Source organism: Schistocerca cancellata, chromosome 9 (genome assembly GCF_023864275.1).
Source record: "Schistocerca cancellata isolate TAMUIC-IGC-003103 chromosome 9, iqSchCanc2.1, whole genome shotgun sequence".
NCBI classification, from domain to species: domain Eukaryota; kingdom Metazoa; phylum Arthropoda; class Insecta; order Orthoptera; family Acrididae; genus Schistocerca; species Schistocerca cancellata.
Genome location: NC_064634.1, coordinates 488,240,538 through 488,266,105, shown reverse-complemented (window position 1 = coordinate 488,266,105; position 25,568 = coordinate 488,240,538).

Here is a 25,568-nt window from a genome sequence, read left to right as displayed (position 1 = left end):
ATTATGTTGCCTAAAGTAACTTATTGCAATATCCACTTACTCATTCCCTGTAATTTTAACTACGTGTGTGTACGCCCTCTGCTGCCATGCTCCGGCCGTTGTGGCCGAGCGGCTCTAGGCGATGCAGTCCGGAACCGCGCTGCTTCTACGGTCGCAGGTTCGAATCCTGCCTCGGACATGGATGTGAGTGCTGTCCTTAGGGTGGTTAGGTTTAAGTAGTTCTAAGTCTAGGGGACTGATGACCTCACATGTCAAGTCCCATAGTGCTCAGAGCCATTTTTTTTGCTGGCACGCGATTATTTCAGTACTATTTCCGACAACTCCCGTTCCGGTCATTATTAATTTATCGATCCATAATTGCCCAACTCTGCTGGCGACCGTAATTATTAGTCATCTTAAACAATTTCACTTGAATTGTTGTGGCCTAGTCGACCCTTGTGGTAGCACACTTATTTTAGTACTTTACGTGAGCGATTGCAGTAATTATCAACTGAGTCAACATAAAATACAATAGCAGCGGAGTAGTGGAAGAAAAGTTATTTTTCGGAAGAACTTCTTGGACTCCATCTTTCCTCCAATCGGTATCAGATTTCTTCCGAAAAGGTAGTGTTATTGAAAATTTTATCATTTCTGCTGGATACAAGCGAAACGCGGTCAAGTTTGCACAGTAATCCGAAGGCATGAAATGTCTTATAACATGGGCGCAGCTGCCGTTAAGTCCAAATCAAATTCATTGTGGAGCATTGTTTCTCCAGAATCACTTTAGAGCCTGTAGAAATGCTCAGGGCAAACATTTCAAGGACTTAATATTACAGCCGTGACCATAAAAACTAGAAACATTCCTGAGTTAGGTGTTTCCTTACGTTTAGAATAACAGGGCGTTTGTTTGTGGAATCTCTTCTCCTGACGATGGACGTAGGTTTGCCGCACGTTTATTTTGATACTGTTTGATCAAGTTCCTTACGTGTTATTTCGTTGCAGTGCTCTTAGAAACCTCTTTCAAATTCCACAGAAAAATATACATGGGTTCATTAAACAAAAATATATACAATCTATATCGTAATTAGCTGACTATGAACAGTAAAAATCAGTTGTGAACGTCAGGAAAAGAGCTATATTATCCGCTATAGTTATATCACCTCCGTATATCTTACTCATTCTGGATGTATTTGGGATAGCTTCTCTTAGCTGCTTCATCGCGGGTGTTCAAATTCTCAGTCTCAATAATCAAATTTTTATTGTGTCAACTACCTGAAGTTGCTTGTTGTTTGTTGCGTTGTAACCTACCCATTTCCTGAAGCCCTTTCTTCTGCCCCCTCAGACATCACGTATTGAACCTGGGCTGAGCGCCATGTTTTCCACAGCCGAGTAGAGATCACGTAAACAACGTCACTGCGCGACCAGCTGACGTCAGACGTGCAGGCCGCATCGGCAAAACACAACGCGGATCAGGTCGCAGGCTTCGTTCCACTAGCATCAGCGCTAGCCAGTACAGTAAGAGCTGCTACATCATCGCTTCCCACAGAGTGGACGCGCATTCCTCACTAACAGCGATGCTGTGCCCTACCGTGGAAAGAAAACAAGAAACGAAAACGGCATTAATCTATAGGAAAGCTTGAAAACCAAAGTTTCGCAGACTGCTACAACAGGCATACAGACTGAGGTGACAAATGTCATGGAAAACCTCCAAATATCGTGTCGGACGTTCTTGTCCCCTTCGTAGTTCAGATATGTTCAAATGTGTGTGAATTCCTAAGGGACCAAACTGCTTAGGTCATCGGTCCCTAGACTCACACACTACTTAACCTAACTTATGCTAAGAACAGCACACACACCCATGCCCGAGGGAGGACTCGAACCTCCGGCGGGACCCTTCGTAGTCCTATGCAGAAATACCGAGCGGGGTGGCGTAGTGGGTAGACACTGGACTCGCATTCGGGAGGACGACGGTTCAATCCCGGGTCCGGCCATCCTGATTTAGGTTTTCCGTGATTTCCCTAAATCACTCCAGGCAAATGCTGGGATGGTTCTTCTAAAAGGGCACGGCCGACTTCCTTCCCCATCCTTCCCTAATCCGATGAGACCGATGACCACGCTGTCTGGTCTCCTTCCCCAAACAACCAACCAACCTGCAGAAATATTGAGCCATGCTGCCTCTATAGCCGTCCATAGTTGTGAAAGTGTTACTGGTGGCGGATTTTGTGCACAAACTGACCTCTCGATTATACAGGGTGATTCAAAAAGAATACCACAACTTTAAAAATGTGTATTTAATGAAAGAAACATAATATAATCTTCTGTTATACATCATTACAAAGAGTATTTAAAAAGGTTTTCTTTTTCACTCAAAAACAAGTTCAGAGATGTTCAATATGGCCCCCTCCAGACACTCGAGCAATATCAACCCGATACTCCAACTCGTTCCACACTCTCTGTAGCATATCAGGCGTAACAGTTTGGATAGCTGCTGTTATTTCTCGTTTCAAATCATCAATGGTGGCTGGGAGAGGTGGCCGAAACACCATATCCTTAACATACCCCCATAAGAAAAAATCGCAGGGGGTAAGATCAGGGCTTCTTGGAGGCCAGTGATGAAGTGCTGTGTCACGGGCTGCCTGGCGGCCGATCCATCGCCTCGGGTAGTTGACGTTCAGGTAGTTACGGACAGATTGTGGAATTTGCAGCTCTCTGCTAGCTCTGCGAGTCGATTTTCCTCGGCTGCGAACAAATGCTTGCTGGATGCGTGCTACATTTTCATCATTCGTTCTCGGCCGTCCAGAACTTTTCCCTTTGCACAAACACTCATTCTCTGTAAACTGTTTGTACCAACGTTTAATACACGACCTATCAGGAGGTTTAACACCATACTTCGTTCGAAATGCACGCTGAACAACTGTCGTCGATTTACTTCTGCCGTACTCAATAACACAAAAAGCTTTCTGTTGAGCGGTCGCCATCTTAGCATCAACTGACGCTGACGCCTAGTCAACAGCGCCTCAAGCGAACAAATGTACAACTAAATGAAACTTAATAGCTCCCTTAATTCGCCGACAGATAGTGCTTAGCTCTGCCTTTTGTCGTTGCAGAGTTTTAAATTCCTAAATTTGTGGTATTCTTTTTGAATCACCCTGTATTATATTGGATGGGTCTCATGTCAGGTGATTTGTGTGACCCAATCAGTCGTTCAAACTGTCCAGAAGGTTCTCCAGATCAGTTGCGAGCAACCGTGGACAGGTCAGACGGCGCATTGTCATCCATAAAAATTCCATCTTTGTTTGGGAACATGAAATCCATGTATGGCTGCAAACGGTTTCGAATTAGCCAAACATAACCATTTCCAGTCAATGGTTGGTTCCATTGACCGAGGGACCCAGCCAGTTACATGTAAACACAGCCCACACAATTATGGAGCCACCACCAGCCTGCCCAGACCCATCTTGACAACTTGAGTCCACGGCTTCGTGGGGTCAACGCCACACTCGGACCCTACCATCAGCTCTGAAACCGGGACTCATCCGCCCAAACAATCGTGTAGGGTCCAATGGATATGGACATGAACCCAGGAGAGTTAGAAAAGGCATTCAAGTCGGTCGTCTGCTGTCATGGCCCATTAACGGAAAATTTTGCCGCACTGTCCTTCCTTGCTAATAAGTTCTTCCTACGCCCCCCTTTAATTTCTACGTTTATTTCACGCAGTGTTGCTTGTCTATTATCACTGACAACTCTTTGCAAACGCCTCTGCTTTCGGTCGTCAAGTGAACGTCCGTCTCCGTCTGCGTTGTCCGTGAAATGTGATATTCTCGGCACACACTTGACACTACGGTCCTCGGAATAAGGAACAATTTCCGAAATGGGATGTCCCAACTTTCTATCTCTAATTACCATTTCAAGTTCAGAGTTTGTTAACTGCTGTCTTGCGGTCATAATCACGTCGGTAACCTTTTCATGTGGGTCACAAATGACAGCTCGGCCAATGCGTTGCTCTTTTGTAACCTGTGTACGCGAAATGGCTCTGAGCACTATGGGACTTAACATCTGAGGTCATCAGTCCCCTAGATCTTAAAACTACTTAAACCTAACTAACCTAAGGACATCACACACATCCATGCCCGAGGCATGATTCGAACCTGCGACCGTAGCAGCCGCGCGGTTCCAGACTGAAGCGCCTAGAACCGCGCGGCCACCGCGGCCGGCAAACTGTGTACGCGATATTACCGTCATCTGTGTATGGCATATCGCCATTCCATGACTTTTGTCACCTCACTGTACTTACGGTATTCAGTTTAATTTATCAAAACAGTTGTAGCGTGTGTTCTTGCGTGTGTAACTGTAGCTGTGGCTTGGGGTCTCTGTCAGCTGTCCTCTTAAGAGTCTGAATTAATTACATTATCTAAAGATGGAAGAAATGTCATTCGAAGATGTACCAATTATCATTGTTCCTTTGAAGATCACTCGGTTGCTGACCTTCTCTCCCAGGCGTCAGATTTTGTATCTAACAGTAGGTGTTTCGTCACCTAGTAAAGAATAGAGTAACACAAAAGGGACAGCAGGGAAGCTACAGATCAATGAAAGTCAGTATAGTCTGGCTGTGCATCTATCCAGAATGAACACGTCAGTGAGAGGTAACACCGTCACAAGTTTCTTAGTCTAACCATCACAATACAGCAGCAGCTGGGCTTTGTTCATATCGATGAGGAATGCGAGGTAGTGGAGTTGAACCAGGTGTTTGTCATACCAGAAGTCAGCCGATAGGTATTCCTGCTTAAGGGAAGTCTCTCTAACAAGGGAATCACTTTTGACAAAGCTTAGGTATCCGAGTAATGAGAGAATTAGTATATTTCATCAAAATATACAAGGTATTAGAGATAAAGTTAGTGAACTGCTTATAGATGTTGACTCTGAAATTATTGGTATATCTGAACACTTCTTAAATAAGGAGATAATTCAGAGGCTGCCTTTACCAGGATACAGGTTGGCTGGCTGCTTTTCGAGGAGCTCTTTGCGGTGTGGGGGAGTAGCCATGTATGTGAAAAACGGCATCGCATTTGAGTCAATTGATGTTTCAAAGTACTGCACTGAAAAGGTGTTTGAATGTTGTGCATGTGTGGTTAAATTTAACGGAGCTAAACTTGTAACTGTTGTTATTTATAGATCCCCAGACTCCGATTTCACAACATTTTTGCTAAAGCTAGAGGAGGTTCTTGGCTCACTTTATAGGAAATACAAAAAGTTAGTTATATGTGGTGACTTCAATATTAATTGTATAAATGATTGTGCAAGGAAGAGGATGCTGCTAGACCTCTTTAATTCATATAATCTTATGCAAACCGTATTCTTTCCAACGAGAGTGCAAGGGAACAGTAGAACAACCATAGACAACATTTTTGTTCATTCCTCATTACTAGAAGGGCATTCTGTTAGCAAAAAGGTGAATGACCTTTCAGATCATGATACGCAAATTTTAACTTTAAAAGATTTTTGTGTTGCAACACGTGTTAAATATAGTCATCAGCTGTTCAGGAAAGCTGATCCAGTTGCTGTAGAGACCTTTGTAAACCTTATAAAGGAACAAGAGTGGCAAGATGTTTATAGCGCTGATACAGTAGACGATAAATATAATGCTTTCCTCAAGACTTTTCTCGTGCTCTTTGAAAGTTGCTTTCCGTTAGAACGTTCAAAACAGGGTACTAGCACAAACAGGAAGCCTGGGTGGCTGACTAAAGGGATAAGAATATCTTGTAGAACAAAGTGGCAATTATATCAAAACGTTAGAAACAGTCAAAATCTAAATGCAGCAGCCCATTACAAACAGTATTGTAAGGTGCTTAAACATGTTATTAGGAAGGCAAAAAGTATGTGGTATGCAGATAGAATAGCTAAGTCTCAGGAAAAAACTAAAACCATATGGTCAGTCGTAAAGGAAGTGGTTGGTCTGCAGAGACAGGTCGAGGATATAGAATCAGTGCGTAGTGGGAATGTCCGTGTTACTGATAAGTCGCATATATGTACAGTATTTAATAATCACTTTCTAAATATAGCAGGTGAACTAAATAGAAACCTAGTCCCAACAGAGAATCATATAGCGCTCTTAGAAAAAAGTGTTCCGAGACTGTTACCTGAAATGCTCCTCCATGATACTGACAAGAGGGAGATTGAGTTAATAATTAAATCACTAAAGACCAAGAACTCTCATGGATATGACGGGGTATCTAGCAGAATACTGAAGTATTGTTCTATGTATGTTAGCCCAGTTCTCAGCCATATCTGTAACTTTTCCTTTAGGAGTGGTCGGTTTCCTGACCGATTAAAGTACTCGGGAGTGAAGCCACTTTATAAAAAGGGAGACAGGGATAATGTTGACAACTTTAGACCTATTTCCATGCCATCGGTGTTTGCTAAAGTTATCGAGAAGGTTGTATATACAAGGTTACTGGAGCATTTAAATTCACATAATTTGCTGTCAAAAGTTCAGTTTGGTTTTAGAAATGGTTTAACAACTGAAAATGCTATATTCTCTTTTCTCTGTGAGGTTTTGGACGGATTAAATAAATGGTTGCGAACGCTAGGTGTTTTCTTTGATTTAACGAAGGCTTTTGACTGTGTTGACCAAAAAATATTACTGCAGAAGTTGGACCATTATGGAGTAAGGGGAGTAGCTTACAATTGGTTCGCCTCTTACTTTAAGAACAGAAAGCAGAGGGTAATTCTCCGCAATATTGAGAGTGGTAGTGATGTTCAGTCCCAATGGGGCACTGTTAAGTGGGGCATTCCCCAAGGGTCGGTGCTGGGCCCACTGCTGTTTCTTATTTATATAAATGATATGCCTTCTAGTATTACAGGTGATTCAAAAATATTTCTGTTTGCTGATGACACCAGCTTGATAGTGAAGGATCTTGTGTGTAATACTGAAACAGTAACAAATAATGTAGTTCATGAAATAAGTTCATGGCTTGTGGAAAATAATTTGATGCTAAATCACAGTAAGACTCAGTTTTTACAGTTTCTAACTCACAATTCAACAAGAACCGATATTTTGATCAGACAGAATGGGCATATTAAAAGCGAGACGGAACAGTTCAAATTCCTAGGCGTTCGGATAGATAGTAAGCTGTTCTGGAAAGCCCATGTCCAGGATCTTGTTCAGAAGCTAAATGCTGCTTTATTTACCATTGGAATAGTATCTGAAATAAGTGACACTTCAACACGAAAAGTAGTCTACTTCGCATATTTTCATACGCTTATGTCGTATGGTATTATTTTTTGGGGTAATTCTTCTGATTCAAAAAGGGTATTTTTGGCTCAAAAACGGGCTGTTCGAGCTATATGTGGTGTAAGTTCGAGAACCTCTTGTCGACCCCTATTCAAAAATCTGGGAATTCTGACATTGCTCTCACAGTATATATTTTCTTTAATGTCGTTTGTTGTTAGCAATATTAGCCTATTCCCAAGAGTTAGCAGTTAATACTAGGCAGAAATCAAATCTGCATGTAGAATGCACTTCCTTGACTCTTGTGCAGAAAGGAGTGCAGTATTCTGCTGCATCCATTTTCAATAAGCTACCACAAGAACTCAAAAATCTTAGCAGTAGCCCAAACTCTTTTAAGTCTAAACTGAAGAGTTTCCTCATGGCGCACTCCTTCTATTCTGTCGAGGAGCTCCTGGAAGAGCTAAAAAATTAAGCAAATTCCGGTATTTCATTGTTGATTGTCTTCATTTAAACTTGCGGCTTGTCACCTGAATATGTTTTTTTTTATATTTCATTTTATCTGTTTCTAATATCGTGTTATAATTTCATGTATTGACTCGTTCCATGACCATGGAGACTTCTCCTTAATTTGGTCCATCGGAACAATAAATAAATAAATAAATAAATAACCAGATGTGAATAGAAACAGCAGAATGATGGGCACAATGGTATCTTGCAGAGCAGTGTACTTGTCAAGGGGACGGCTGTACTTTGCGAACGAATTAGTCAAGAAGTTGTCTTGCTAACTCGCTGGTAAGTAACAAAAATCCAAGCGCTATGAAACTGCAGGCAATACCGTCGTACAGGCAACACGTTTAGCGGACAGACGATGATGGTCCAGTACATAATCCCATTTCGACCTATTCATGGAAACATAGTGTAGGATGTCTTACCAGAGTAAACTATTCGACTGGACGATTTCTGGGCGTAATCCAAAGGTCACGTTTAATTGACATTTAATGTCCATATGAATGGTTTACTTCTGAGACTAGATTAAGTGATTAAAAGGTTTCCATAATCTGTCGACCTCTAGTGAGATGTTTATCTGTGCAGTGTAGTTTTCCACGGTCTTTAGAGTGCGTAGGGACTGTGGCTGCTGTGTGTGGATGCGAGCCAAGTTGGTGATACTCCACTCTCAGCTCCAGGCTGTGTTGGCTTCGGTTATGCAGCCTGAGCCTGCAGTGGATGGGCAGCAGTGTCAGGGGTCGGCCGTGGAGATCCAACGGACGTCCAGCGTGATCCACGAATCCGTCCAATCGGTCTGCATATGTGACCACCCCAGTTATTTCTCGCACTGAGATTAACTCCTCACCTATGGTCGCCTCGGGGCGTGGCAGGCTGCGAAAGACTTCCCAGGGGCCGAACGTAATGCCTCCCTGGTCAGTCGGACAAACAGGTTCCAGTTGCTGTCTGCTGCTGACACTGCCCCTCAGCTAGATGCAGTCGGTTGTCCTATTTCAGAGTAAACCTCTCAGCGAGCAAGATGTGGGCGGTAACAGTGGCTGGGATTATTGGTAGTTGTGATCTCCAATGTTGTTGTTGTCGTCTTCAGTCCTGAGACTGGTTTGATGCAGCTCTCCATGCTACTCTATCCTGTGCAAGCTTCTTCATCTCCCAGTACCTACTGCAACCTACATCCTTCTGAATCTGCTTAGTGTATTCATCTCTTGGTCTCCCCCTACGATTTTTACCCTCCACGCTGCCTTCCAATACTAAATTGGTGATCCCTTGATGCCTCAGAACATGTACTACCAACCGATCCCTTCTTCTGGTCAAGTTGTGCCACAAACTTCTCTTCTCCCCAATCCTACTCAATACTTCCTCATTAGTTACGTGATCTACCCATCTAATCTTCAGCATTCTTCTGTAGCACCACATTTCAAAAGCTTCTATTCTCTTCTTGTCCAAACTATTTACCGTCCATGTTTCACTTCCATACATGGCTACACTCCATACAAATACTTTCAGAAATGACTTCCTGACACTTAAATCTATACTTGATGTTAACAAATTTCTCTTCTTCAGAAACGCTTTCCTTGCCATTGCCAGTCTACATTTTATATCCTCTCTACTTCGACCATCATCAGTTATTTTGCTCCCCAAATAGCAAAACTCCTTTACTACTTTAAGTGTCTCATTTCCTAATCTAATACCCTCAGCATCACCCGACTTAATTTGACTACATTCCATTATCCTCGTTTTGCTTTTGTTGATGTTCATCTTATATCCTCCCTTCAAGACACCAGCCATTCCGTTCAACTGCTCTTCCAAGTCCTTTGCTGTCTCTGACAGAATTACAATGTCATCGGCGAACCTCAAAGTTTAGGCACGTTATGGGGCGAGTTACGGACATGGCTGTCAAGGAGGAGAAGAAGGCCAGTGTGCACTCCGTGTGTATGTCAGGGGGAGTCATTCCAGACGTGGTAATGGACCATCTGGATCCCATGAAGAGCACAGGGTGGCTCACGTCAGCACCAGTGATGTGTATCGCTTTCGTTTGGAAGAGACTATTTCTGATTTCGAGCGGCTATCAGAAGTGATGAAGGCTGCCAGTCTTGCTTTCAAGATGAAAGCAGAGCTCACCATTTGCAGCATGGTCGACAGGACTGATTGCGTGTCTCTGGTATAGAGTCGAGTGGATGGTATGAATCAGAGGATCAGACGGTTCTGCGACCGTGTAGGCTGCAAATTCCTCGACTTGCGAGAGACCATGGTGGGGTTTTGGGTTCCGCTATATAGGTCAGGAGACCATTACACGCAGGAGGTGGCTGGACGGATACGGTAGAGGCTCTCGGGGAAATACGAAAAGGACTGCAGCCTCAAAGGGTGGATATCAAACACAGGAAGAACGCAGATGTAGGAACAATCCGTATAACAGTTATAAATTGTCATAGCTGGGAGCTTCAAGGGCTAATAGAAAGCACTGGTGCTCAAATCGTTTTAGGCACCGAGAGCTGGCTAAGGCTGGAGATAAGTACAGTCGAAATTTTTGCAAAGCGCCTAACGTTGTTCAGAAATGACAGGCTAAATACAGTTGGCGGTGGCGTGTTTGTTGGTGTTAGAAGTAAAAATAGTTTATCTTGTAGCGTGTGTGTTAGTATGCGTATAGAGGTCATTCTTGGCAACCGGAATAAAACGGTACTTGGATCCTTCTACCGACCTCGAAATTCAGATGATAAAATTGCTGAAACTTGACTCTGATTTCAAACACGTACGCAACTCATACAGTTATAGTTCGTGGTGACTTCGGTTTTCCCTCGATATGTTGACGAAAATACTTGTTTAAATCCGGGGTACGCGTAAAACATCAACCGAAATTGCGCTATCTCTCTGGTAATAATTTCAGGCAATTAGTTCATGAGCCCACTCAAACAATAAAAGATTGCGAAATCAGACTTGACCTCTCAGCAACAAATAATCCTTAATTAATAGCGATCAGCAAAATGGATATAGGGATTAGTAAACAGAGTGTTGTCTTAGTGAGACTGAATACCGTAACTCCCAAATCCTCTAAAAATAAACGAAGCATATAGCTGCTCAAAAAAGGAGATAAAAATTCGCGTTTCCCATCACTGACAGACAGTGCCCACTCCTTCCAAATTAACGTTGTAAGTGTAGACCAGATGTGGCTTTAATACAAGGAAATAGTATCAACAGCAATTGAGAGATTTATACCAATTAAATTAACAAAGACGGAGCTGATTCCGCACGGAAAACAAAGCAAGGCAGAACACTGTTACAGGAACAGTGAAAATGCATGCCAAGATTGGCAATCTTTTACGGAAACTCGAAATGTAGCGCGGTCTTCAATGGTAGATGTTTGTGATAGTTTCCACAACGTAACTTTGTCTCGAAACCTGGCAGTAAATCCAAAGATATTCTGATAGTATGTAAAATACGCTAGCGGCAAGTAGTGATGGGGACCTCGTGAATGAGTCGTTCAAATGAACGCTTCACTCCAGTGAAGTGTGAACTAACCACTCAATTTCAATGAACTGGTACTTCAAACTCTCCACAGATAGCACACTCCACACTTTTTTTCTAGTTCGTTCACTCACTCTCTTCCCCTCTCCATCTCCCACTACATTGGCGCTACGTCACTCATTCTCCCTTCACTTCAGTCCTTCCTCTACTGCCTGTCGACGAATCGCGCGGTGAAATACACTGACAACAGTTGCACTTTACTTTCCCATCACCTAAATCAGTGAAGAAACCCCAAATTTCACTACTTCTACGCGATCGCGAGTTGCTAGCCATTATATAAGCGTGAACAGACACAAAAATTGCTTTCCGAATAAAATAAAGAGGGATTTTACCTGAAATTGTACCAATGACTACAGGTGACAGTTTACGTTTTGAATTTAGAGGGTTATTATTCTCAACAAAAATAAAATCTACAGGAAAACTTCTGAATAATTACTTAACGTAGGTATATAGACTTTGTGACAGTGGTAAACATACTCATTCTATTTTGGATTAAATTTTAAAAGGTACATAAAATTGGACTGAATTTCGTTAGTAGCCCTAGTTTTCAGTCCATAAATACAACAAATAAGGTTTCACTTGGCAGATGAAGACTCTTTTTGGCGCTTCATGAGACAATGTCGAGCAAGGTTACACGTAATACCTTATTTATATGTGACAGGCTTCTCTATTTATCTTTCCTTTGTCCTCTTCGACCATGCAGTATTTAAGTTAACTCAGACGCTGAAGACGCAAAACGTTGCGTGGACGTTACTGCATAGTTCGGCCATCTGTTGGTAAAATTATGAAGTATTACGAAGCTTTATTGTACGAGCGAGGCGAAGCGAGTGTAGCCGCGGCTGAGCGCCGAACTGGGCAACTTCGCCAGGCTTCCGTACATCATGAATGAACTACTTCATTTGAACGCTTCACGGCAAAGAGTGAAATGAATGAAGTACTTCACGGGAATGAACGAGTTCGACCCATCTCTAGCGGCAAGGCACAATCAATGCCTTCTCTGTGCGACAGCAGAGGAAATACTGTCGATGACAGTCCTGCTAAAGCAAAATTACAAATAAGGTTTGATTAAAGGGGAGGGGCGGAGGGAGCGATCGGCCTACTCTCCCGACAATTGAAATTACATAAAAACCAAATGGTAATTTTTGTAATCTGTGTCAAGTTAAACACACGAGTTTAGAGTTTCGGTCAGTGGATTTATTCATTTAATTCAGTATTCCCTAAGCCACCTTCCTTTGTGTGCCCGAGAGAATGTACTACACGTACCAGTGACTTGTGCTACCCCTCCTGTTCGAATTGTGGGCGCCAAATATTAGCAGATCTCTCCGATCTGTTTCCCTTAGGGCACTATCTGCTTTTGCCCCATTGTTGTCATCGCTACTAGATGGCTTGCCCAGAATTCAGGAGCATGTCCGAACAGTTTGGGCGCCTTCACGCGACGGCACCGGGAAGTGCTTCTCTGCAGCGCCCTAGGCTTCACACAGGGCGGCGCCATACGCCGCCATTGAGAACAGTCGCCGCTGATGCTGCGACCAGCTTCCGATGCTACCGCGAGCAGATTTGTGGGCCCCGTAACTGCCACAGCTACGTTGAAGTCACGTGCCGACTTTTCATAAGCTGCGATACGGGGATTGGCAGGTCGAATGCCTCACCGATTAGGGTCCTGTGAAGGCCGCTTTTGAGAACTACGTTCCGCCAAGGGTAGCTCAGTGTGAATGGGACTTCCGTCTTGACAGTGTGGAGTTTTTCAGTATTGTGCGACGTGAAACGAGTTTGAAAAATAACATCTTTCTCGAAGACAACATGGAAGTAACTTCTTGCGGCTTATGTTGACCAGTGCTTTTTGTTCCCATATTACTTAATTCCCTTATTTCATTATTATGACTGTTTCTCCCTATGTAGTTCGGCGTCAACAAAATATTTCGGATTCGGAGAAGAAAGATGATGATTGAAATTTCGTGTAAAGATTCCGCCGTAACGAAAAATGCCTTTGTTTTTATGATGTCCACCCCAAATCCTGTATCATATCCGTGACAATCTTTCCCCTATTTCTTGATAGTACAGAATGTGCTGCTCTTCTTTGAACTTTCTCGACATACTCCGGTAAGAATCCCAAAAGAGGACGGAAAAGCGTAGTGTAGGCAGTCCCTTTAGTAGATCTATTGCTTCTTCTACGTGTTATGCCAATAAAATGCAGTCTTTGGTTCACCTTCCCCAAAACATTTTATATGTGTTCTTTCCAATTTTAGTCGTTCTTAATAGTAATTCCTAGGTATTTACTTGAATTTACGGTGTTTAGATTTGATTGATTTATTGTGTACGGAAATTTAACGGATTTCGTAATTAATGTTAGTAAAGTAACATCCTATGACATTACTCACATATTTTTACACGTTCTCGTCCTTAGTGGAGTGTTTTTGACGCTGCGACCGTAAATTTAAATTAGGAAATACAGAGAAATTTTACAATAGTCGTTTTACCTAATAAGCGCAAAGTATTTTGATGTTCACCTATGATCTTCAAGTGGTAAATGGATCAAACTAATTGATCAAATTAGTTTTACTGTGTTTACTTAGGCAGCGAAAAGTGTGCTTTTTGATGTAATGAGTCCTCTTGAGCGAATAATAGTGTACATTTCCCTAAATTTTCTCCGAACGTCTGTGACCGGATCAGAACAAATGTGTGTGCATTCATAAGGGGCCGAACTGCTGTGATCATCGGTCCCTAGACGTACACACTACGTAAACTAACTTAGGCTAAGAACAGCACACACACCCATTCCCGAGGAAGGGCTCGAGCCTCCGGGAGGAGCCGCGCAGTCCGTGATATGGTGCCGCAAACCGCGCGGCCACTCCGCGCGGCCAGGATCAGAATAACAAAGCGATTGAAAGCGATGCACAGTTGATCACGGTCCGTGGGGATGTTGTCGGTTCGCCGATGCGTTTGCTCGCAGTATGGCTATAGGAGCAACAGCTGTGCGGCTCCTAACTCTTAAAGTGCGGTACTGAGTTCGCTTTACAGGATCGTACGAGGGCAGTTCAATAAGTAATGCAACACATTTTTTTTCTCGGCCAATTTTGGTTGAAGAAACCGGAAATTTCTTGTGGAATATTTTCAAACATTCCCGCTTCGTCTCATATAGTTTCATTGACTTCCGACAGGTGGCAGCGCTGTACGGAGCTGTTAAAATGGCGTCTGTAACGGATGTGCGTTGCAAACAACGGGCAGTGATCGAGTTTCTTTTGGCGGAAAACCAGGGCATCTCAGATATTCATAGGCGCTTGCAGAATGTCTACGGTGATCTGGCAGTGGACAAAAGCACGGTGAGTCGTTGGGCAAAGCGTGTGTCATCGTCGCCGCAAGGTCAAGCAAGACTGACTGATCTCCCGCGTGCGGGCCGGCCGTGCACAGCTGTGACTCCTGCAATAGCGGAGCGTGCGAACACACTCGTTCGAGATGATCGACGGATCACCATCAAACAACTCAGTGCTCAACTTGACATCTCTGTTGGTAGTGCTGTCACAATTGTTCACCAGTTGGGATATTCAAAGGTTTGTTCCCGCTGGGTCCCTCGTTGTCTAACCGAACACCATAAAGAGGAAAGGAGAACCATCTGTGCGGAATTGCTTGCTCGTCATGTGGCTGAGGGTGACAATTTCTTGTCAAAGATTGTTACAGGCGATGAAACATGGGTTCATCACTTCGAACCTGAAACAAAACGGCAATCAATGGAGTGGCGCCACACCCACTCCCCTACCAAGAAAAAGTTTAACGCCATACCCTCAGCCGGTAAAGTCATGGTTACAGTCTTCTGGGACGCTGAAGGGGTTATTCTGTTCGATGTCCTTCCCCATGGTCAAACGATCAACTCTGAAGTGTATTGTGCTACTCTTCAGAAATTGAAGAAACGACTTCAGCGTGTTCGTAGGCACAAAAATCTGAACGAACTTCTCCTTCTTCATGACAACGCAAGACCTCACACAAGTCTTCGCACCCAAGAGGAGCTCACAAAACTTCAGTGGACTGTTCTTCCTCATGCACCCTACAGCCCCGATCTCGCACCGTCGGATTTCCATATGTTTGGCCCAATGAAGGACGCAATCCGTGGGAGGCACTACGCGGATGATCAAGAAGTTATTGATGCAGTACGACGTTGGCTCCGACATCGACCAGTGGAATGGTACCGTGCAGGCATACAGGCCCTCATTTCAAGGTGGCGTAAGGCCGTAGCATTGAATGGAGATTACGTTGAAAAATAGTGTTGTGTAGCTAGAAGATTGGGGAATAACCTGGTGTATTTCAATGCTGAATAAAACAACCCCTGTTTCAGAAAAAAAATGTGTTGCATTACTTATTGAACTGCCCTCGTAATATCCTTGTGGCTTAAAAAACGTACTCCTGCCTCCTACCGTGTTCCTATTATTTCTACAGCTCAACAAAAGCAATTTTTTAATAATCAGTACGGATCACGTTCCGTTGTCTTATCGAATACGAAAGGGGAACTAAAATGGATCTGAGTCGTTCGAGTAAATAAGTAACAGCATTAAAGTAATATAAACTTCTTGAGTACTTACCAATCACTGTAGTGTGAGTGTAAATCGTCATTCTTGTGCAGAGGAGGATCCATTATTAATGAGATGAGATTTATATGAAGCGTCAACACAAAAAGAATTATGGCAAAGTGTAAAAACACTTAGTCCAGAATCACGTTCTTCCTCGACACTGCTCTCGTCCGTGGAAGTGTCACTGGAAACGTCCAAAGGTATAATTATGTCTTCAGTATGAGTTTCTATATTTACTTCACTTTTCCGGGCTCCTTAGTAAGCGTTTCTGTGTAGCGTACGACATCGCTCCACGGCTCTGGCGTTGTTTGTGCCACTGATTCCTCTAACAGTCTTTGAATTTCTGCCACAGTGAAGCTTCAGTTATTTGTTGCTACGTAATGTTTAATCTGTGCCCAAATCATTTCGATGGCGTTGAAGTGTCAGTGGTACTGTGGAAGTCTAAGAATCCTATGTCCGTATTCTCTAGCCACCTCGTGCACAACATACCGTTGAAACTGTTGCTTATTTATTTATTTATTTCACTATTTCCATGAGCTCTACCTTACTTAAATCGTCCTGAATTTTCAAACTGTGGCGTTTCAGCCATTCAACAATCTTTGCTTTTTTCGTTGCCATCGACGGAGTTTTATCTTTAATCAGTGGTATGGGGCATTATCATCACAACATTTAAGTTTTCAATAGTTGCTCTTTGAACCACTTCAAGAAACTACTGTGGTTCGCTTCCTCATGGTAGTCACTTGTTTTCCTCGACTTGTGAACAAGGAGACAGGTACGAAATCAATTTCTGCACGCAAGATAATAATTCATGCGCCCTTTCACACGGGAATAGGAGAACGTCCACATAGGCTATCATATGTCCAGTCTTTTCTGACGGAATAACTTGGGTTTATCCACATTTGGCCGAGCCACATAATCTCTTCAAATGTCAGTTTAATGATATTTCTTAAAAATGACATTGCCACTCTACGATGTCATTTCTCTCCATTATAATTTTACTTCCATTAATTTTTTTGTACCGAACAACGACTGCTCTGACAACCCTGCCTTACGAACAGTAACGCACAACTTTTAATACCGTGCTGGCCATTAAAATTGCTACACCTGGAAGAAATGCAGATGATAAAAGGGTATTCATAGGACAAATACATCATACTAGAACTAACATGTGATTACATTTTCACGGAATTTGGGTTCATAGACCCTGAGAAATCAGTACCCAGAACAACCATCTCTGGCCGTAATAACGGCCTTGATACGCCTGGGCATTGAGACAAACAGAGCTTGGACGGCGTGTACAGGTACAGCTGCCCATGCAGCTGCAACACGATACCACAGTTCATCAAGAGTAGTGACTGGCGTATTGTGACGATCCAGTTGCTCGGCCACCACTGACCAGACTTTTTCAATTGGTGAGAGATCTGGAGAATGTGCTGTCCAGGGCAGCAGTCGAACATTTATTGTATCCAGAAAGGCACGTACAGGACCTGCAACATGCAGTCGTGCATTATCCTGCTGAAATGTAGGGTTTCGCAGGGGTCGAATCACAACATTTAACTTTTCAATAGTTGCTCTTTGAACCACTGCAGAAACTACTGTGGTTCGCTTCCTCATGGTAGTCACTTGTTTTCCTTGACTTGTGAACAAGGAGACAGGTACGAAAGGGTAGAGCAACGGGTCGTAACACATCTGAAATGTAACGTCCACTGTTCAAAGTGCCGTCAATGCGAACAAGAGGTGACCGAGACGTGTAACCAATGGAAGCCCATACCATCACGCAGAGTGATACGCTAGTATGGCGATGACGAATACACGCTTCCAATGTGCGTTCACCGCGATGTCGTCTAACACGGATGCGACCATCATGATGCTGTAAACAGAACCTGGATTCATCCGAAAAAATGACTTTTTGCCATTCGTGCACCCAGGTTCGTCGTTGAGTACACCACCGCAGGCGCTCCTGTCTGTGACCCACGGTCTCCGAACTGATAGTCCATGCTGCTGCAAACGTCGTCGAATTGTTCGTGCAGATGGTTGTTGTCTTGCAGATGTCCCCATCTGTTGACTCGGGGATCGAGACGTGGCTGCACGATCCGTTACAGCCATGCGGATAAGATGCCTGTCGACTGCTAGTGATACGAGGCCGTTGGGACCCAGCACGGCGTTCCGTATTACCCTCCTGAACCCACCGATTCCATATTCTGCTAACAGTCATTGGATCTCGACCAACGCGAGCAGCCATGTCGCGATACGATAAACCGCAATCGTGATAGTCTACAATCCGACCTTTGTCAAAGTCGGAAACGTGATGATACGAATTTCTCGTCCTTACACGAGGCATCACAACAACGTTTCACCAGGCAACGCCGGTCAACCGTTGTTTGTGTATGAGAAATCGGTTTGAAACTTCCCTCATGTCAGGCCTTTGTAGGTCTCGCGACCGGCGCCATCCTTGTGTGAATGCCCTGAAAAGCTAATCATTTGTATATCAGAGCATCTTCGTCCTGTCCGTTAATTTTCGCGTCTGTAGCACGTCATCTTCGTGGTGTAGCAATTTTAATGGCCAGTAGAGTTTTTTGATGTCCTTCCCTTTCGCAATATCCACACAAGTGGCGACGAATAGCATTTTGCTGAAGGGAGTCCAAATTGTTAATCGTAGTGCTGTCCGCAGTTTCAATAAACCAGGCTCTTCCTCTTCTGTCTTTTTCTTACAAATTTTGTCGACAGTATTTTTGTGTATCTTCGAAGCGTCTGCAGTCCTTTCGACTACCTTTGCTGGAAGCAACAGAGTAGCATAGTTAAATTGTCCCCCTCCTTTTCGAAATATTGTCGCACGGGGCACACAAACTCGCGTGTATGACCACGCAAAACATGAGCAGATCGCTTAACTTTCCGTTTCGCAGCCACTCTTTCTTGCACGCTTCTATTGCAAGCCTGAGACATCCTGAAGCGCAAAATAAACTCGCCGCAGAGAGGAAGAAATTACCCAATGAAACGAACCATAACTGTTTAACATGTGATAGCGTCCGTGAGCGTCTCTGCAACTCGTTACAGTAACCGCTACCTGTAAACAGCTAGACGTCAATCACTTTATTATTCTGAACCGTGTATATACACTCCTGGAAATTGAAATAAGAACACCGTGAATTCATTGTCCCAGGAAGGGGAAACTTTATTGACACATTCCTGGGGTCAGATACATCACATGATCACACTGACAGAACCACAGGCACATAGACACAGGCAACAGAGCATGCACAATGTCGGCACTAGTACAGTGTATATCCACCTTTCGCAGCAATGCAGGCTGCTATTCTCCCATGGAGACGATCGTAGAGATGCTGGATGTAGTCCTGTGGAACGGCTTGCCATGCCATTTCCACCTGGCGCCTCAGTTGGACCAGCGTTCGTGCTGGACGTGCAGACCGCTTGAGACGACGCTTCATCCAGTCCCAAACATGCTCAATGGGGGACAGATCCGGAGATCTTGCTGGCCAGGGTAGTTGACTTACACCTTCTAGAGCACGTTGGGTGGCACGGGATACATGCGGACGTGCATTGTCCTGTTGGAACAGCAAGTTCCCTTGCCGGTCTAGGAATGGTAGAACGATGGGTTCGATGACGGTTTGGATGTACCGTGCACTATTCAGTGTCCCCTCGACGATCACCAGTGGTGTACGGCCAGTGTAGGAGATCGCTCCCCACACCATGATGCCGGGTGTTGGCCCTGTGTGCCTCGGTCGTATGCAGTCCTGATTGTGGCGCTCACCTGCACGGCGCCAAACACGCATACGACCATCATTGGCACCAAGGCAGAAGCGACTCTCATCGCTGAAGACGACACGTCTCCATTCGTCCCTCCATTAACGCCTGTCGCGACACCACTGGAGGCGGGCTGCACGATGTTGGGGCGTGAGCGGAAGACGGCCTAACGGTGTGCGGGACCGTAGTCCAGCTTCATGGAGACGGTTGCGAATGGTCCTCGCCGATACCCCAGGAGCAACAGTGTCACTAATTTGCTGGGAAGTGGCGGTGCGGTCCCCTACGGCACTGCGTAGCATCCTACGGTCTTGGCGTGCATCCGTGCGTCGCTGCGGTCCGGTCCCAGGTCGACGGGCACGTGCACCTTCCGCCGACCACTGGCGACAACATCGATGTACTGTGGAGACCTCACGCCCCACGTGTTGAGCAATTCGGCGGTACGTCCACCCGGCCTCCCGCATGCCCACTATACGCCCTCGCTCAAAGTCCGTCAACTGCACATACGGTTCACGTCCACGCTGTCGCGGCATGCTACTAGTGTTAAAGACTGCGATGGAGCTCCGTATGCCACGGCAAACTGGCTGACACTGACGGCGGCGGTGCACAAATGCTGCGCAGCTAGCGCCATTCGACGGCCAACACCGCGGTTCCTGGTGTGTCCGCTGTGCCGTGCGTGTGATCATTGCTTGTACAGCCCTCTCGCAGTGTCCGGAGCAAGTATGGTGGGTCTGACACACCGGTGTCAATGTGTTCTTTTTTCCATTTCCAGGAGTGTATGATTGTGCGCCGTTTAGTGTCACCTGTGTATGCGACTGTTTTTACGTAACCATCATAAATACAAGTGCACACACCTGAGCAAAACAGAGGTGTCTTCCTTGAATCTTTCCCTTCTTTTGGTAATTTCCTTTTCTTCCATATCTGTATGGAAATTTTCTGGTTCACCTGCGTCTGGTTACCCGTATGTATAAGCGACAGCTAGGAACGTTACGCCCATGTCACTGTGCAACGGAGCGAGTATCCTTTCACATTCACATCAGAAGTAAACCCCAGAGTCTTTAATGAATCCGACTCCCATGTATTAAACAGCTGCCTACTTTACGAATGACCCAATGCATTCATTTATGCCAATTGCTGTTTAGGCGTGCTAATTGCGATATACATGTATGCCTGTATAGCGAAAGGGTTAAACACGTAATTTATGATTTTAGTGCTACGTGTACTTTTCAGGTTCTAGACCAGGTGAACATTTTGAAGATTCAGAGCCTTCAGTGAGTGATGTATCACGGATCCAAGATTGTCAGATCAGCTGCTCTTCAGCGTCAGTACCTACTGATTATAGTTCAGCGTCAAGAACTAATTGTGAAAATGACACTGGTCTACTACATATTGGGACTAAGCCTTCAGACAAAGTACTTGCCACGATACTTCAAAATCACTGGGGATCACCTCATGAACATAAATTTCCATATTATAATCACAACAAGGGAGGGAACGTTGAAAAATTGTATTTGAAAAAATAGTACGTCGATAAAGCATGGTTAGCTTTGTCACCAACGAAAGAAGCTCTATTTCGCAAAGAATGTCTTTTTTTTTGCACCTGCTCTTAAGGGTGGTCACCACACAGGAATGAAGCTAAACACACTGGTGATCGTAGCCCTTACAAAATTCTCTAAGTTACTAGGAAAAGACGGTGACTTGGAATACCACAGCAAAACGCCGTATCATAAGCAAACTTTTAGAACGTGCTAACGACTTTCTGGTTTCTTACAAAAACCCCGAGAAGTCCATAAAAATCACATGGACACATACAGACAGAAAAGAGCTAACCGAAACTGAAAAAAGTTGTCATTTTCTTTCCAAAACTTTATATTTCTTGGGAGGCAGAACATAAATTTTAGAGGGAATTGCGATGATGGCTCTGTTTTCTCAAAAGATCTCAGAAAATCAGATAAAGGTAACTTTAAAGAACTAATGAAATTTCGTGTCGAAGATTGTGAAGATACTGAATTAGCGACACAGTGTAGCTCTGAGAGCAAAAGAGTTACATTTCTAAGCAAAACTGTACAAAATGATATGATTGAATGCTGTGGCGAAGAAAGTATTTCGCAGATATTACACAGAATCCAAGAAAATGGATTCTACAATACTGGATTTTATGAGACCACTGACAAAACTCAGATGACAATTTTTATGAGACATATTTACCAAGAAATGATCAGTAAACATTTCGTAGGTTTTATCAGCCCGCAGGAGCGATAAAAAATCAGTGGAAACAAACACTCAAAGTTCACAACAAACGTAAAGTAAACAAAGACTTCTCTTCAATTTCTAATAGTGATAACAAAGATGGCAATATTTGTGACAAAGATAAAGCGGATGAAGAGAATAAAGATCCCCGAATGAATGGGGCAAAATTAGGTAAATCTGTGGTAAACATTGTGAAAAGCGTTGATCTCGATCTTAGTAAATGCACTGGCACTGCAAAAGATGGATGCTCTGTCAAGAGTTCCGAGATTTTGGGAGGGAGCAGTCACTAAAATAAAGAAAGCATGTAATAATGCTGAACGAGTCCCTTGTTTTAACTGTTCTTTGAATTTGTCTATTTCTATGTGCTCTGTAGTGCAGTTAGTGTCAAACTCGACTGGCACCACTAGAGAGGTTATCTCTTTTTATTTTTTACAGCTTCACCAAACAGAAATGCTGTGCTCGAAAAGCGAATAGGATACTAACCAATCTCTATGTGTGAAACAAGGTGGGTAGAAAGGCATCTGTTGTAGCGTCTTAAAAAAAATTGAAAAAATCGTCATGCCTTGAGGAAAATTCGCAAGGGTCTCATTTTTGAGGTCATACCCAAAGAATAACAGGCAGGACCCTTTTATACGCAAACAGCAATGGAGAATTAATCGTAACTCTCGTGTGGCTTGCCGATGTGCTCAGCCAAACATTCCCTCTCAGCAGGTTTTCCAAAAGGAGACTACTGATGTTGCCAAAGCAACTGAGATCTTGACAGATGCTTTCTCAGTTTTGAAAACAAAGGGAGAAAATATGGTTGCAGAGTTCAGTCTACAGTACGATTAAGCAAAAAACCTGGCAGATAATGTGGAAAGCACCATTCAAACACACAGGATCACATCTCAAGAAGTTAACACGCACAACGCTGCTCCGTCACGTACAGAAAGGTATTTTAGGGTGAATGTCTTTATCCCTGGTTTTAACACAATACACACTGATCTAGGAATTAGATTCTCTAAAGACGTTCTCACTGTCTATAATCTCAAAACACTTCTACCAAAAATCTGCTCATCTTCAATGTGTTTGGAGTCAGTTATTAGGGACGCAGAAACTCTGGCTGCAAAGTACTACAAAGTGTTTGGAGAGGCTGAAAGTGACTGCATTCCTAAACTGAAGACTGAAGCCAGAGATCAAGCTGTGGGTGTCAAAACGGAGAAGAGAAGGCACAAGAAAAAAACCACTTCTTACAGACTATACAGTTGAGAGTTTGCAGTTCTGAACTCCAGAAATTTCTCCTACAGTTAGATCTTTGATTTTGGTCCTTTCTTCTCTTCCTGTGTCAACTGCAACAGCAGAAAGATCTTTCTCGACACTCACACTCTTTAAGAATTGGTTGAGAAACCGTTGTGGGCAAAACCGCTTAACAAGATTTGCTTTGTTGTATGTCCATAGAAAAATCATTATTAACAAAGAAAAATTATAGACAGGTTTACTGAGAACAATGAAGATATGTTTTCTTAAATACAGATAATATTTAATATAATTACAGTAGTTCTTCTGTGATGCAAAAAAGACTGAGTAATTAGTATTCGCGCACTAAGATCAGAATTTTGTATAAAAACTGAAAAAGTGTGTATCAGATGCTAATATGCCTGAAGCATGCCAAATACTCACTACATATGTAGAGAACTAAAATGAAAAATATAAACACTATTGGTTTTTTTAAAAAGATATTCTTTGCCAGATTTCAACCACTCAGTGTACCAAAAAACCACAATATTAGATTCAAAACTATAGCTTTATGTACCTGCAGGTGAGCTTTGAGCTACTGTAACGATGTAATATCATTTTTACATTGTACTTCTTTAGGGGTATTAGTTTCAAATACATTGTTTTGATAATTAGTATGGTTATTGCAGTTTTATTCCAACTACGTTTGTTTAAAAACGAGTATTAGTGTGAAATGTATTGAAAATAAAAATTTAAAAAAAATTGAGCATCCGTTGAAGACTTTGCAATTATTGTTTTCAATATATATATATATATATATATATATATATATATATATATATATATATATATATATATACTACTCTCGCAAAAGTACGACTGTCAACAAATGAAGAACCACAATTCTAAAAGCATTTATTCTAATTTCAGTTTGTTTACTTTTAATTTGCTTATCAGCTCTGTGTTAACAAAAGGCTTATGGGCTTGTTGCTATATGCTAACAATTATACAAAGGAAGTTACTCAGAAAAAGGTTGCGAATGCTGCACATTTCAGGATATTTATAACTTTTTTATCTGAAATAAAACACATTTTTGCAATTGTTTGATATTTTTAAGTACCCACACAGCTTAAAATAATAGTTTGTGACGATTCTTCCCCTCAACTTTCAAGTGGAGGACCCCTTGATCTTCTTCCTCTTCTGGACAACCGGTCACACCAACAAAACTTCAATAATCCGCCCCTGGTTGCTAAATGCAGTCTTCTGCAATTCCTTCACCAAAGAAGACGAAGCAAATATTCCAGAATTCTAATCGAGAACGGTTGCCAACATGAGTAACTTAGAAGTAGATATCCTCGGAGTAGTGATGGAACTTAAATCACTTAATAAAAGCAAGTTTTCTGGTCCAGCTTGTACACCAGTTAGGTTTCTTTCAGAGTATGCCGATGCCATATCTCCATAGTTAACAATCATGTACAACAACAAGAACGACGAAAGAATCGTAGCCAAAGGTTGGAGAGTTGCACAAGTCACACCAATATTCAAGAAAGGCCACACACTAAATTGCAGGTACATATCATTAACGTCGATATGCTGCAGGATTTTGGATCACATATTGTGTACGAACATTATGAATTAACTCGAAGAGAATGGTCTATTGACACACAGTGAACATGGATTTAGAAAACAGCGTTCTTGTTAAATACAACTAGCTTTTTACTCACACGAAGTGCTGGGTGCCATCAACAAGAGATTTCTAATTTATTCCATAGTTCTAGATTTCCAAAAGGCTTTTGACACCGCTTGTAATCAAATTGCATGCTTGTGAAATATCGTCTTAGTCATCCGACTGGATACGGGATTTCCTATCAGACAGATAACAGTTCGCAGTAACTGACGGAAAGTGATCGAGTAAAACAGAAGTGATTTATGACGTTACTCAAGGTAGTGTTATAGGCCCTCTGTTTTTCTTATCTATATAAACGATTTAGCAGACAGTTTGAGTAGCCATCTCAGGTCGTTTGCAGATGATGCTATCGTTTATGGTCCAGTGAAGTCACCAGAAGGTCAAAAGCAATTGTTGTGGTCTTCAGTCGTGAGACTTTGGAAAGAACACATAAAAATGTTTTGGGGAAGGTGAACCAAAGACTACATTATATTGGCAGAACACGTAGAAGAAGCAATAGATCTACTAAAGAGACTGCCTATACTACGCTTGTACGTCCTATTTTGGAGTACTGCTGCCCGGTGTGGGATTCTTACCAGAGAGGATTACCGGAGTGTATCGAGAGAGTTCAAAGAAGGACAGCACATTTTGTATTATCGAAAAATAGGTGAAAGATTGTCACGGATATGATACAGGATTTGGGGTGGACATCGTAAAAACAAAGGCATTTTTCGTTACAGCGGAATCTTCTCACGAAATTTCAATCATCATCTCTCTTCTCCGAATCCGAAATATTTTGTTGTCGCCGAACTACACAGGGAGATACAGTCATAATAATAAAATAAAATAACCAAGAGCTCGCACAGAACAGGTGTTCGTTTTCTCCACG